The sequence below is a fragment of the Lissotriton vulgaris genome, chromosome 5 (genome assembly GCF_964263255.1).
Source record: "Lissotriton vulgaris chromosome 5, aLisVul1.2, whole genome shotgun sequence".
NCBI lineage: Eukaryota > Metazoa > Chordata > Amphibia > Caudata > Salamandridae > Lissotriton > Lissotriton vulgaris.
The window spans coordinates 205,947,155-205,962,049 of record NC_141693.1 but is presented as its reverse complement, the minus strand read 5'-3'; the positions used below and the strand labels follow the sequence as shown (position 1 = coordinate 205,962,049).

General features: G+C 47.2%; 1 protein-coding gene across 2 annotated transcripts in view; it reads right to left on the bottom strand.

Moving 5' to 3' along the window:
* Positions 1-14,895, bottom strand: part of TRAF2 (TNF receptor associated factor 2) — a 500,022-nt gene that overhangs the window by 298,876 nt on the left and 186,251 nt on the right. The gene's annotated exons all lie outside the window — the stretch shown is intronic.

The following is a 14,895-nucleotide window of genomic DNA, read 5'->3' as shown; positions in this document are numbered from 1 at the left end:
CTGAAAAATTACTCTTCAGTTGGTTCTCCATATATGCAGTAATAGATCATAAGGGCACGTCTCTTGACTTTTACACCTCAGAGGGCTGTGCTCTTTTTGAGTGCAGCAAATGCAGCCTCTCTTCCAGGTAAACGCATTGCATCTTTTTGTAGAAGTTCATTTTGCTTCTTTTATCAGGTGCATAAATGCTGAATGCATATTTATGGGACTTCTTTCACCAGGCAGTCAAGGTAAACAATGCTGAAGTGTGATGGCACGTCCTGCACAGGAGTAAAGACACAGCAGCCTCAATAATGTTTGGCTCTATCAACAATAGTGCTAGGACCGCTTCATTTATCAGGCTAAATTTTAGCCATTAGAATTAATGTTGGTTGAGATTTCTTTTATTAAACTATACTGCATCACCAGGATTGGAACAATAGTATAATAGGTTCATGGAATTCACAGCAACCTGGATGTGAAGTCTTGGCAACTTTTATTTGTGTTCTATGCCTAAAAATGATTTTGAGAAACCTACAGGAGTTAGAAACTGTTTTTAGTGCTTCAATGTTTAACATTCATTTGCACCCCACCAGGACTGCCTGGCTCAGACCACCTGCTTGCTATTTTACTCTCCTAGTAAATGACCCAATTAAATAGGCCTTCTCTTTTTTCAGGGCCCACTGCCCTGTCAAATGCACCAGGTCAGGGAACACTAAGTGCATCAATGCAACAAAAATATCCAGTAACCAAATATCTATGGGTGAAATCATTCCAAAGATAGAGAATATCTGAAATTTTTCTTCCCAGCACAGCGCTTAACTCCTGACGTTTTAAAGGCTCTGTGCCAAATAAGACGCGAGTTTTAAAAAAAAAGCTTCAAGTACTCCGCTGCACATGGTTCGACTGGCAAATTAAATGCTTCTAATATTTGGGGCAAATTTGATTCTTCCTTCATCATGCTGAAACATACCAAAAGAAAAACTGTTGGAAGGATGGCAGGAAGAGCACAGAGAATGATAAAGTCCATTTGCAAAGATTTCACTGTAACAAAGGTTGGACTTAAGGACATTAGGATTCTCCAAACACGTCAAGTTCAGTCAATGTCATTTATGGAGAAGTTCCTTGGTATTCTCAGTCATGCCTGGTGATGAGGGGACATGCAGTTAACCGTCATTGCCCTGTGGCAGCATGCGTTAAAAGCTCAGATAAACTTCACAGTAGTGGTTAAAAATGTTTGTTCACTTATTTGTAAAGCATTCAAAGATGGCAACTGTTTTATGCACACTAGCGACATTGGTTGTCATGACAGCCGTAGGTGATGCCAAATACTTCAGTATTTAAACGCTTGGGCTTGGGAGCGGGGTTTTCGACATTCCATTTTCGCTGCACTATACCGTCAGTGAGCTATGATACTCACTGGTAAGTCTTGGGAGGTTTGAGATTACCTTTAATGGTTCAGGCACCTGCAATAATCGCTTGTTTCCTAGGGTCTCCCATACATTGTTGATAAAATGTCCACTTGGTCTTATCATATGTGTGCACAATGGTTTGTAGAATACTTATTGACAAACAGTACAAAGAATTGGACAGTTACGGGGTCGGCCTTTCTACGTAATGTGCCCCTTCCCTTCCTTAAGATTAATGTGCTTGTATATTACGAGCCTCAGAGCAGCAAGCTCTTTTGGATCATCATGTTTGTAACGATGTTTGAAGCTTCAATGATGCCCGATTAATCTTTATGCACATTCTAAATATTCATTTGGGTTCGCTAAAATGACTTTTTGAAATCATGGGAAGTTTTGAATTGACTTCCATGCTGTTTCTTTTACAGGGTTTCTTGTGATGTCATAGCATATTCCAGTGCTTTCAATAATTGGTCAGTTTGTAAGGGAATCATGATTTGCTACATATACTTAATCAGTCAAAATATGTTTGATATTGTTGTCAGGTTGTGCATTATATATTTATGTTTTGGGCATTTGTACCCTACTATAAATATGAACCACAAGCCAATAGACACAGTTAACTGTTGAGGTATCATTTATACAAATAGTTTTGTGCCTGCGAGCCCTGACACCAATATGCACATGTTATAAAACTAACAATACCTATGAATTGTAGCGGCTGTCTTTGTTACACTTCATTGAATGGCCAGAATTATTCTAATATTGTCGAGCACTCTACGGTTAGCTACTTTGTTTGAATGATCATGCTCTCTCAATGTCAGTTATATTCTCAATGTTTTGTAAGTCCGGACAAAAGCGCGCATGCGCATCTGAGAACTTTGAAATTCTTCTTTAACAATACATAACTCTTTGGTGCGCCCGAGAGCTCATTTACAAGCATACACACAAATCTGAGAATCTTGAATTTTATCTGACACAATATCAAGCATACTGTATTTTGTCTCTTTCTTCATTCCAACATGTCTTCACAGTGCAAGTTACATTTTTAGCATTGCACTTGTGAACATACACACAAGCGAGCACATACGTCTGGGAATGTTGAATTAAAACAGGCTTTAGAGTACATCCCATAAAACGTTTGCTTTATCTTAAAATATGCATCTGTGCGTCCTTTCGAATAGATTTCAGGAACATGACCAGTTAGGGTATCAGAGCGCTGTACAAATAGGAAAGTTACACATGCAAGGGAGAAATGCAAAAGGAATATGCAATCATCAAAACATATATAATATAACACTCAATCAGAAAATGTAAGCTCCAGATGTGCCCTGGAAAGTAGTAGAGCAGAATGGCTTCAGGGCTGCTCTTGAAGGAATTTATTCAAAATATGCATTTTTACTACTTTTTTTAAAGGAGGGGAGTTGAGGGGTTAGACATGATTGCAGGAGGCAATGCATTCCAAATCCTTGGGGCTAAACTGGATAATGAGTGGTTGCAAGTTCTTTTTTTGTTTAATTTATGAGGTTACAATAGTAGGAAGTTGGCATTTCTTAGGGAGCGAATACCACCAGACAGTTTGAGTTTCTTCGCCAAGTAGCTTGGAGTGTTATGGTGCAGGGCCTTGTGTGTCATGCAGGCTATCTTCAGCTAGATTTTTGCTTCCAACTGGAGCCAATTTGGCTGTTTTAGAACTGGAGCAATGTTGTCAAATCAGCTGGATCCCGTGACGAGCCTGGCTGCAGAATTCAGTGTGGCCCTTAGTGGCGCTAGCCTTGCTTTCAGGTAAGCCAGCCAGAGTACCACTCTTGTAGTCTAATAGGGACATGACTAGGGTTTGGACAGCTAACTAAAGGTTATCAGGAGGCAAAAAGGGTTTGAGTTTTCTCAGGAGGCTCAGATGGCAATTGGATACCCTTGCTGTTGCTCAGATATGGTCTTGTAAATTCAGGTGTTTGTCCAGAGTTATGCCAAGTGATCCAGTGGAATAAATTAGTTTGTTGAAAATATTTAACTGAGTTAATATGAGAGTAGCCTGAAAGTTTTTAGAGGGCACGGTTCAGATGGTCTCCAAGGGGGTTTAATAGGTCATACGTATCATAGTTTCTTTTCCGTCTACTTTTTAGGTCACGCCTGTCGATGCGCATGCGCATCGAGCTTGCGAGACTATGGGGGCTTAAACACTCTTTAACCAACTTGCAAGGAATCGTAGCGATTCCTTGCAGTGCCCGTGAAATTTAAGCTCAATGCGCATGCGCATTGAGCTTAAAAGCGCGTGCACATGCCCCCAGCCGCCTGCCTTGCCCACTCTCTCTCTCACAGCCTCCCCCAGCTCCGCCCCCTCACTTCTTGGTTGCACGGCCGCTAGGCCGTGCCTCCCCTACTCTCCTCCCCCCTCCTCCTCCTACTCTCCTCCCCCCTCCTCCTCCTACTCTCCTCCCCTGCCTGCCGTGTCGCACCTCTCCCCGCTCCGCCCCCTCCCCTGCCCGCCGTGTTGCAGAACACAGAAGCTTGCCTGTTAATTCACTTGTTTGCTTGAAACATCTGCTATCTCAGCTTTGTAAAACACAAACACTCCCTAGCCACTCGAGCTCTTCCTCTTTCGAGAACCCAGAGGTGCAGCTTTTGAGAACGAAAGGCCTGGAGTGAACATGCACACGGTGAAGCATAGCTGCGCATGCGCGGATGCTACCATTACCACCCACGTGATAGCCGAAAAAGAGCATCCACCTGTGTATAAAATAACAAATTATGTGGCACCATTCTCCGGCACAGTGAAAAGAATGAAGCCGAGCGATTCGTTACGGCAGGGCTCCGGCCCGAAGCTTAGACAGTTTTATGAGTGCCACTTTGGTGTCGCCCGCAAGCATCACTCTTTTCTCACAGACGACTGGCAGCGCATCGCGTGACGTCGCCCCGCACTGTCTATGACGTCACTGTTCTCGAGCGCAAATCGTAATCGCATTGACATTCCAAACACTCACAGGAGTAACCCCGACCGAAGCGCGCACGCCCCCTCCTCCTCGCGCCTTCCGCAACCCCCTCCCTCTGCCGGGCCCGCCCCCCTCTTTCCGCCATGCGCACCCACTCCCCTTCTTCTGTGCCTGTTTCCCGCTCTTTTTTCTAACCGCCCTCGCTGCTCACTTAGGCAAATCATGGCAACATCCATCAAACGGTGGTTAAGCAACCTCTCGACCACCTCCATCAGAAAGAACCGCAAGGAAGAACTCTGCGTGACTCCATCTGGGTACCTTAGACCAATTGCAACTGGCCCGGATAAAACGCAGTCCGCGCCTGTGTTTTCAGAGAAACAGTTGAGTGAACTATTCCTGTGCACATGCCCCCAGCCGCCTGCCTTGCCCACTCTCTCTCTCACAGCCTCCCCCAGCTCCGCCCCCTCACTTCCTGGTTGCACGGCCGCTAGGCCGTGCCTCCCCTACTCTCCTCCCCCCTCCTCTTCCTACTCTCCTCCCCTGCCTGCCGTGTCGCACCTCTCCCCGCTCCGCCCCCTCCCCTGCCCGCCGTGTCGCATTTCTCCTCCCCCCTCCCCTTCTCTACCTTCCCTCCGTCTTGTCTCTTTTGGCCCCCCTCCTCCTCCTACTCTCCTCCCCACTCTCTCTCTCACAGCCTCCCCCAGCTCCGCCCCCTCACTTCTAGGTTGCACGGCCGCTAGGCCGTGCCTCCCCTACTCTCCTCCCCCCTCCTCCTCCTCCTACTCTCCTCCCCCCTCCTCCTCCTACTCTCCTCCCCACTCTCTCTCTCCCAGCACAACCTTCTTTACTTTTGGCTTCCTGTGAAAACGCACGTCTGTGTCTGTCTGATTTTTTCTCAATAACTAGGGAGATAAACCTGAGTTAAATGAACAATTTGGTGAGTTCCACGTTTTGGGGTGTGCAGGATGTTAGCTAGTATTTTTTAACACACCGGTGTGCACTGTGGAGAGGCTTCCGTGACGATATAGGTCATGGGCGCTCATGTGGTTAAAGATGGCGATAGGCAGTGTGAGTGAGCAAAGAGCTGCTTCTGTGCGTGTTTTCAGCCGGCAGTAAGCATCTTTGTGAGACTGCTCTGCAGTTGTTGCTTTCCCAATCGGCATTGTGTTTCCCTTAATGGCCAATTAATTTCAAATGTTGCTGCTTGCAAATGATGCGTGTGACTAGGAGGCAGGATACAAACGGTTAATGTTGCCTGCATAGATTTTAATACGTGAGGAAAGTCTAACACGGCGCCCGATTATTGCCCTTCATATGTTGCCCGACTTTTTTTCTTCATTTCCTCATGTTTGTCAGTTCGCAGTTTTCCCTGCAAAATGACATTATTATTTCTCAGTGCAAGTTTGCACTGAAAGTGGTTGAACTCCTTTCTCGCAATTTTATTTCAACACCACTTGCCTCGCGAATTTGATGGATGTTGGAGATCTTTATTTTCTCACGACATTTTGAAAGGGAAGCAAAAGTCCTGATTTTAATTTGAAAACACATATGTATAAAACTCTGCTAACTCCAGGTAGCAATTATGCATCCGCAAGTATTACGAAAAGTTTACTAGAGAGACATTTTGGTTTTGCACATCCCTTATTCAATGCATGACTACTGCTATCAAGTCTAAAGCCAGTTTCTGAGCTGTCATTGAAATTGAAATAGTCAATTGTTCCAGAAACTAAAGCATGTCGTTGAGTGTGTAACATCCATGTCATTCAATACAACAGCCATGCTCTAGATCAGAAGCTTTTCATCCAAACACCTCCCTTGATCTAAACCAATACAATGAGCTAACAGATCACTAACTAATAGGTGGAGTGTGAAAAATAAAATATCAAGGAAGCAAACCTGTATTACGCCTTGAAAATGGAGCAACACCCTTCTACACATAATGCTTGCACCTTCATTTCTATAATTCAAAAAAATCTGAATTCATCTTTCTTGAACATTTTCAAAAAATATTTCATCCATTATCCATGATTAAAAGAGCACCAATTTCCCACCTCGGAATCCACTTAGATTACATTTACCTTTCTTCTGCTATCATCTGTATTATGCACAAAGTCATATCACCTCTTCCCCAAGTTCTACATACGTTCATTTTTAGGCCTCGCGTAAGGCCTCGCGTACCGACAGCTAATGTATGCTCATGTATGCTCATGTATCCCACTTTCACCACATCCACAACCACCACCACCACCACATCCACCACCACTTTCACCACATCCACATCACCACATCCACCACCACCACATCCACCACCTCCACAACCACCACATCCACCCCCACATCCACCATCACCACCACCACCACATCCACCACCACATCCACCACCACCATATCCCCCAGATCCACCACCACCACATCTATATGTGTGTGGCTCTGTGTGTGTTTAGGTGCAAATGCAATGTTCTTGGATTTTCGTCACAATAAAATACACTGAACATAATCTTCACAAAAGTTATTTACAAACGTTTAAGCTATTGCCATTATAAATTACAATAACTTTTATTTAAGTATTAATTATTTACAAAATTAAAAGCCATTGTTATTTGTAATATCAATACATCTAAGTCACGTAAATACAACACACATTGCATTACAAATGCTATAGGTGTCACATTTGCAAAAGTTAAAACTATTGACATTGTAACTGACAAAGCTATTAATTTTGCTACTTTCAAAACCAACACATAAATAAAAAAGTGTCATTTACAATATCAATAGCTCAAATTTTCCTAATGCGAGACCTATTGCATTTCCAATGCTTGTTCCTTTAGGAGGGATATTAGTGGTTATTATAATGTAAGGTCCGTGAAAAATAAAACGATTAAAAAAATAAGTAAAAGGTTAGTCATTTACAATTCATTTTCATTTCATTAATCTTTATTTCGATCACAGATCATAAAAGATACAAAACAATACATACATTTAAAAACTTATTAAACATAGTGTGATCCAAATTTATAAGAAGTAGTAAAAATGTAATTAAGACATTTGTGGAAAGCCGCTGGTCTTGTCCATTTAAACCAGACTTTTCATAATTCGGCTACGGGTGAACCACAGTGAAGTTAAAAATTTTGACAGTGCAAAAACGATAGGAGAGGAGAGATCAGATTTTAGGACTCTATAAGCCGCTTGGTGAGATCTAAAACCCAAGTTCCTGAGCATCGGGACAAGCCAATATTTCCTGCTCCGCTCGTAGCCCTTGCAGAAAAGGACCGCATGCATGTCGTCCTCCTTAGGGTGTGCGCACATTGGGCAAATTGATGTAGTGGAGCAAGCTGACCAAGATGCTGTAAACGAGGCTAGGGGAAGGCATCCATAACGCCATTGTAAAAACAATTTCCTGGTTAATGCAGGGGAAATCTCATCTAGAGTTTTTTCAAGGGAGTAGGTGTCTTTTATGTTCAAGAATAAATTTGTCAGAGACCCCTCGCGAGTGTCATTGGAGGCTCTGGTGAGCATCATGGCGTAGTAGGTATTCGCAAGTGCCTTTTTTGGGATCTTGGTGCAGGAATTAAGAGGATCTGTCCATAGTTCCGGGAATCCCATTTCCTCGAACCTTCCCTTGACGTAAGTCAACCAAGGAATCCTCTTTGTGCTTCGTAATTCCAGAAATTCTTGTAGTTCTTCTCTGTAGCTTGCAAGATCTGGGCTGGACCACAAACGCCTCCAAAATTTTAGGGGTTTTAGTCCTAGCTCCTCTGTAATGGGTCTAATTCCCAAATCCAACCTGAGTGGTAGTAGTGGGGTGCTCTGGGGGAGGGCAGCTACCTGTCTCAAAAACTTATTCTCCGTGGTCTGTAACTTGGGGTACTGGGTGTATCCCCACAACTCTCCCCCGTAGGTGACCCCTGCCCTGGCTTGTGTTTTGTATATGTGAATAACTGGGGTGAGTGGTCGATAGCTAGATTTGTTTGCCAGACGCAGAGTGCCACCCGCCAACTGTGCCAGTTTGATGGTCACTTTGGCCTGGTGGGTCGACCAAGTTAAGTGTTCATTTATAGTGATCCCCAGGTATTCAATATTATGCACCCGTTCTAATTGAACCATGCCTAGCTTGGGAGGGGTTCTATTTCGGGAGTTAGGATTTAAAATCATGAATTTTGTTTTTTGGGGATTGACTTCCAGTCCCCGGTCGGAGCAGAAGTTAAGGAAGCCGTCCAGAATGCGCTGGATCCCCATGGGGGATTTAGACAGCAACAGGGTGTCGTCAGCAAACATAATTGCAGGCACCCTGTTGCCAGTCAACTTGGGGGCGTCCGAGTTGGCAATCCTGTTAAGGTGGGCAATTACCCCGTTCACGAAGATGCAAAACAGGGTGGGTGCAAGTACACAACCCTGTCTTACACCTCTGCGAACGGGGAACCGCTCAGATAGTTTTCCACCTTTGCCACACCTAACGCGGGCATAATTGTTAGTGTGGAGTCTTATCAGGATTGCCAGGATATCGGCAGGGACATTGAGTTCTTTCATGACATTCCACAGCCTAGCTCTAGGCACCAAATCGAAGGCGGCACGTAGGTCTACAAAGATGGTATAGAGACTACCGCCTTCGATTATCGCAGTTCTCCAATAGAGCAGTTGTAACCTAAATATTTGGTCTGTGGTGGATACGCCCTCCCGGAATCCTGCCTGGTAAGGGGACAGGATATCCATTTCTTGGGTCCACGCTTGCAAACGATTTAAAATCAGTCTGCCAAAAAGTTTTTGGGAAATATCTATCAGACTGATAGGTCGATAGTTGGACGGGAGCAGAGGGGATCCCTTTTTATAGATAGGGACTACCTCTGCTCCCGTCCAAGTATCGGGCACAGTCATTCCCTCCTGGATGGCGTTAAATATTAGTGTGAGGTACGGTGCCCAGATCCCTGGTTCCTGTTTGAACAGGTCCCCAGGGACCCCGTCCAATCCCGGGGCTTTTCCAGCAGCAAGACCTTTAATGGCCTCCCTTACCTCTTTTTCAGTGAATGCCGCCCCCGAAGGGGTAAATGCGGACAGGACACTCACAGTGCAAGAATCTTCGCCTCTCTCCGCATATAGTGCTTCAAAGTGAGCTTGCCACACCGAGGCGGCTATATTTGGTTCTATTGCCGATGGCAACTCACCTGTACCATTCACTACTATACGCCAGAATTTGCGTGAGTCTCTGGTAGATAATGCCTTCACGAGATTCTCCCAGTAGTTGTAGTCCCATTCCGCCCTGGCATTCACTAGGAGGGACTTATACTTATTTCTTCTCTCGCGAATTACTTCCCTGCTAAGGCGTCCCTTAATAGCAGATAACAGGTGAGCCTTAGCCTTCCTGCATGTAGCATTATACCAAGAGTTCTTTGGCTTATAACCCTTCCTTTTCATGGAAGTTGTAAACAGGTCTTGTTCAAGGGACTCTGTGATATTTTTATGGATTACTGCTAGCTCCCTTCTGGTGTCTTCGTCTGGGTTTTTAATACCCAGATCAAATGCACTCTCTAGTAAGGGAGCTAGCCTTTCATAAAGGCGGGGTAGTTTATCTGTGCTGCTAGCCAGCTTCTCCCACTTCACTTTCCTACGGTTAGTTTCAAGTAGGAGACCTGTCTTGTCAATCCCAGATCCCTGTGACGTGTCCTTACTACCAGGAATGGAGTAAGTCAATTCCAGTGAATTATGATCACTATCGTTTCTTGGGCACACTTTGAAGTCAACTATAGCTGGCCACATGGAGGTTTTAACCATGATGTAATCGAGTCTGGATTCACTGCCAGGTTTGTTGTAGGTCGGGTTGCTGGGTATATCTGAGCTACAACGGCCATTACATGCCCTAAAACCGAAATTAAGGGTAAGGGCATTTATTTGTAGGGCTAGGGGAGTCCAAGCCCTTGGCGGAGGCGCCGCCGTCTCAGGTACGAGGCAGCAGCAATCTTCATCTAGGGAAGGGCCATCGCGTAGTCCGGGCAGGGGTTCGTAATGGGAATTAAAATCGCCCCCGACCAGACAGGCGAGATCGCACGGAACACCCTCCAGGAATCTAGCTAACTCTTCTATGGTGGGCGACTCTTTGTGCATTTGGGTCGGTCTAGAGTAGATATTGATAATTAATAGCTTTGTTGAATCTGGCCATTCTAGTAGGACGGCCAACAGATCGTCTGAAGCGGTCTCTATATCAGAGGCTTGGCAACCTAGGTCTGTAGCTACCCCTATCATTAATCCCCCAGATGGTCTCCCCTTACCCCCCCACTTGGCTAATTTAAAAAATAAAGCAAAGCCAGTTATGTCTATTGTTTCTCGCGCCCAGGTTTCCTGCAGGAGTATTAAGTTCTTAGAGCTAATGTAAGAGGCCCATTCTGGACAATCTAATTTACTGGAGAGCCCTGCTACATTCCACGAAATTGCTGTTATGTGTGGTGTTTGGGCGTGCGGCGGACTCGCTGCATTATCAATGGGCTCTTGGTGGGCCCTATGAATTGAGAATGAATGAGTGATGTCCAATGGACTAGTGGTAATGGGTAAGGGAGGGTTCATCGTGGCTGGCGTCTGGGTCGAGTCACCTGGACTTGTTATTAGTATACCCACCAATGTATGTGGATTTATATCAGGATTTGTATCACATATGGAGACTACAAGAGTGTTAGTGGTAGTTGGGTAGGTTGCAGGAGCAACATTCCCCTCTCCAGCCATCTGTCAATCTATCATATCTAAGCTGCTGTATCGATTCTGTGTTGATAGATAAGCGGGGTAGTGCGTTCTATATGGTCCAGATACTCCCCTCCTTTGACCACCACCCCCTCTCCTCCTCCTAGTGACGGTTTCCCACCCCGCCTCATCTCCGTAACCAGAGAAATACTCAGTAGGTCTCCCCCTATAAGGAGGATAGGTGTTAATGTCTCTGTGACGAGTTTCCCAACCCTCCAATAACTCTTGATGGTGCCCCCACCTGTGATCCTCTGAGTCATAAAGATTGGAGGGGTAGAAAAATGAGAGGGGAAGTGTTTGGATAGTATTACTGAAGTCCTCATCAGTAGCACAGGAGCAAATATATGCGGCTGTGTTGGGGTCTCTAAAAGAGACCAAAATGCAATCTCCTCTGATGGACTTCCTAGTGTGCCCCACCCATGCTACTCTCTTTGTCGTGGATATGTCACACGCAGTACCTCTCGGTAGTGGTCTATTAACCGAGAGCCAATTTATTACTTTATTCTTCAATGAAGTATATGATTCAAATGTGGGGGGGTCAAGTTCTGGTACCCCAGCCAAAACTACGGTATAGGGGGCAGCTTCTGGTGGGAGGTTTACAAACTGTAGTTTACGTTTGGAGTGTGGCTTCTCTCCCTCAAGTGGGGGGTTGTCCTTGGTTTTAGTCAGAGGGGTTTGGTTTTGTTTTACTGAAGAGGCCAGTTTGGGATTAATAGTGTTAGGTTGCTGTGAGGGTGTCGGAACTGTAAGTGTAACAGTAGGCTTTGGTGCATTATTTTTTACATGTTGTGTAGATCCAGGTTTTGGGTCTGGTGGTTTGGAGTTTGGTACGGCCTGCAGGTTGTTGTTTTTGGCAGAATTAGAAACTATACCCTCCTTTAGTGTCTTGGTGATATTGCTATCGATTTTCCTAACATCAGCGAGTTGCACCGTTGCCTTTTTGATGCTCACTAGTCTTGCTTCGATCTTGATCAGTCTTGCCTCTAATGGGCTTAATAGAGACCTAAGCAGTGAACCAATGTCCTCCAGAGTGATGTCATCCGAGGAGGTATCTAGTGGGGGATTGTCAATATATTGTAGTGGTGGGGTTGATTTGGGTGGTCTGGGAGTGGATGGGGTTCCTGATCTGACCCCCATTGCGGCAAGGGCATTTAGTTTCCTCCCCTTACCTCTAGTTTGTTTAGGTTTGGGGGTTTTGGTCCTTGGTTCTTCTTGATTTTGCGGCCCTTGCTTTTTCTTTGGAATCGCTCCCTCTCTAGCTCCCTTATTGTTATCATTATTGGATTCTACGGCTAAAGCTACCTCAGTGTTCTGTGATGGTATAGGTTGGGTGTTTTGAGTGTTGGGTAGCACCATTAGGCTCATGTCCTCTATATCGCTTGGTACATCCATAGTGATTTCTGGGCTGTTTGTTAGTGTGTCCGTGGGGTGAAATAGTGTCTGATCGGAACTATGCATGATAGGCCTTCCTGAACTATTTTCAGGCGTTCTAGCTAGTGCCATCGGTCCCATAGACGATCTCCTTACCCAATAAATTTCTTGTGAGATTCTTCGTTCCAGGACTTGGATCTCCTCAATCAGGAGTGAGCCAGCCTTGGCAAAGTAAGTGTCGATTGGGCCTTTGACCGCTCCAACTGCAGCGAGGGAAGATGTTTTACTTCTTGTTTCCCGTGTGCACATTGTTCGGGGTGTCAGTGGTCTCGATGGGGCAGGCAAAGAGAGGGGGCCCGGACCGGACTCTCCCGTACTCGAACGGCCTCAAACGGCCCGCTCTTTGCCCGGTCTTCGCCCCGAGCTGCGTCCCGCGCGCGTCCCGCGTCGCGGTAGATCTGAGGCCAGCAAAGAAGGAGGAGGCTAGGGGCGTGGCCGCCGGGGGAAGAGGCAGCAGCTGTGTGCAGCTGAGGCTGCTGGACCTCGCAGTCCCCCGGTAGGCTCCACGCACAATCTGGTGGTTCAAGCCTCAACCTGGGAGCGCGTTACTCTCCACGGACTGTGGAGCCGCTCACACCAGGGAGGACGGGGCAAAGAGGCGGTGAGCGGCACCCGCGAAGCGGGTGTCGCGAACAGTTGCAGGAAATGCCGGGAAGCAGGGAAGCACACAGCACGAGTCTGGCTCCTCACAGATGACAGGAAATAAGCCCAGAAAGCGCCAGTCAACCAGAAACCCAGGCGATGTTAAGTGCGGAGGCTGGGGGCGTGGCCGCCGGGGGAAGAGGCAGCAGCTGTGTGCAGCTGAGGCTGCTGGACCTCGCAGTCCCCCGGTAGGCTCCACGCACAATCTGGTGGTTCAAGCCTCAACCTGGGAGCGCGTTACTCTCCACGGACTGTGGAGCCGCTCACACCAGGGAGGACGGGGCAAAGAGGCGGTGAGCGGCACCCGCGAAGCGGGTGTCGCGAACAGTTGCAGGAAATGCCGGGAAGCAGGGAAGCACACAGCACGAGTCTGGCTCCTCACAGATGACAGGAAATAAGCCCAGAAAGCGCCAGTCAACCAGAAACCCAGGCGATGTTAAGTGCGGAGGCTGGGAGCGTGGCCGCCGGGGGAAGAGGCAGCAGCTGTGTGCAGCTGAGGCTGCTGGACCTCGCAGTCCCCCGGTAGGCTCCACGCACAATCTGGTGATTCAAGCCTCAACCTGGGAGCGCGTTACTCTCCACGGACTGTGGAGCCGCTCACACCAGGGAGGACGGGGCAAAGAGGCGGTGAGCGGCACCCGCGAAGCAGGTGTCGCGAACAGTTGCAGGAAATGCCGGGAAGCAGGGAAGCACACAGCACGAGTCTGGCTCCTCACAGATGACAGGAAATAAGCCCAGAAAGCGCCAGTCAACCAGAAACCCAGGCGATGTTAAGTGCGGAGGCTGGGGGCGTGGCCGCCGGGGGAAGAGGCAGCAGCTGTGTGCAGCTGAGGCTGCTGGACCTCGCAGTCCCCCGGTAGGCTCCACGCACAATCTGGTGGTTCAAGCCTCAACCTGGGAGCGCGTTACTCTCCACGGACTGTGGAGCCGCTCACACCAGGGAGGACGGGGCAAAGAGGCGGTGAGCGGCACCCGCGAAGCGGGTGTCGCGAACAGTTGCAGGAAATGCCGGGAAGCAGGGAAGCACACAGCACGAGTCTGGCTCCTCACAGATGACAGGAAATAAGCCCAGAAAGCGCCAGTCAACCAGAAACCCAGGCGATGTTAAGTGCGGAGGCTGGGGGCGTGGCCGCCGGGGGAAGAGGCAGCAGCTGTGTGCAGCTGAGGCTGCTGGACCTCGCAGTCCCCCGGTAGGCTCCACGCACAATCTGGTGATTCAAGCCTCAACCTGGGAGCGCGTTACTCTCCACGGACTGTGGAGCCGCTCACACCAGGGAGGACGGGGCAAAGAGGCGGTGAGCGGCACCCGCGAAGCGGGTGTCGCGAACAGTTGCAGGAAATGCCGGGAAGCAGGGAAGCACACAGCACGAGTCTGGCTCCTCACAGATGACAGGAAATAAGCCCAGAAAGCGCCACTTACAATTGATTTTATGGGTTAGAAGGTCCGTTTCATGAATGATATTCCAATCTCTCTTTGGAAGTATGTTCTAAGATCTCGCTCATGGGCACAGACATTTAATGTTAAAGATACTGATGAAAATCCCATGATGGAAAAGAAGGAGTTCTACACAGATGCCAAGGGGTGCCTATCCCTAGAGTTGACTCACCCTCATACTCCGATGACTGTAATAAGAAAGAGGGTTAATATGAAGGAGGGCACATTTGCAGGCAGTTCGGACTCATCCAAGAACAAAGCATACTGGAAACACTGTTTGCACATGTAATCCAATTAAAGCACTAGTCTTATGTTGAACAGTCACTCCCTGAAAGATCAGCACTAA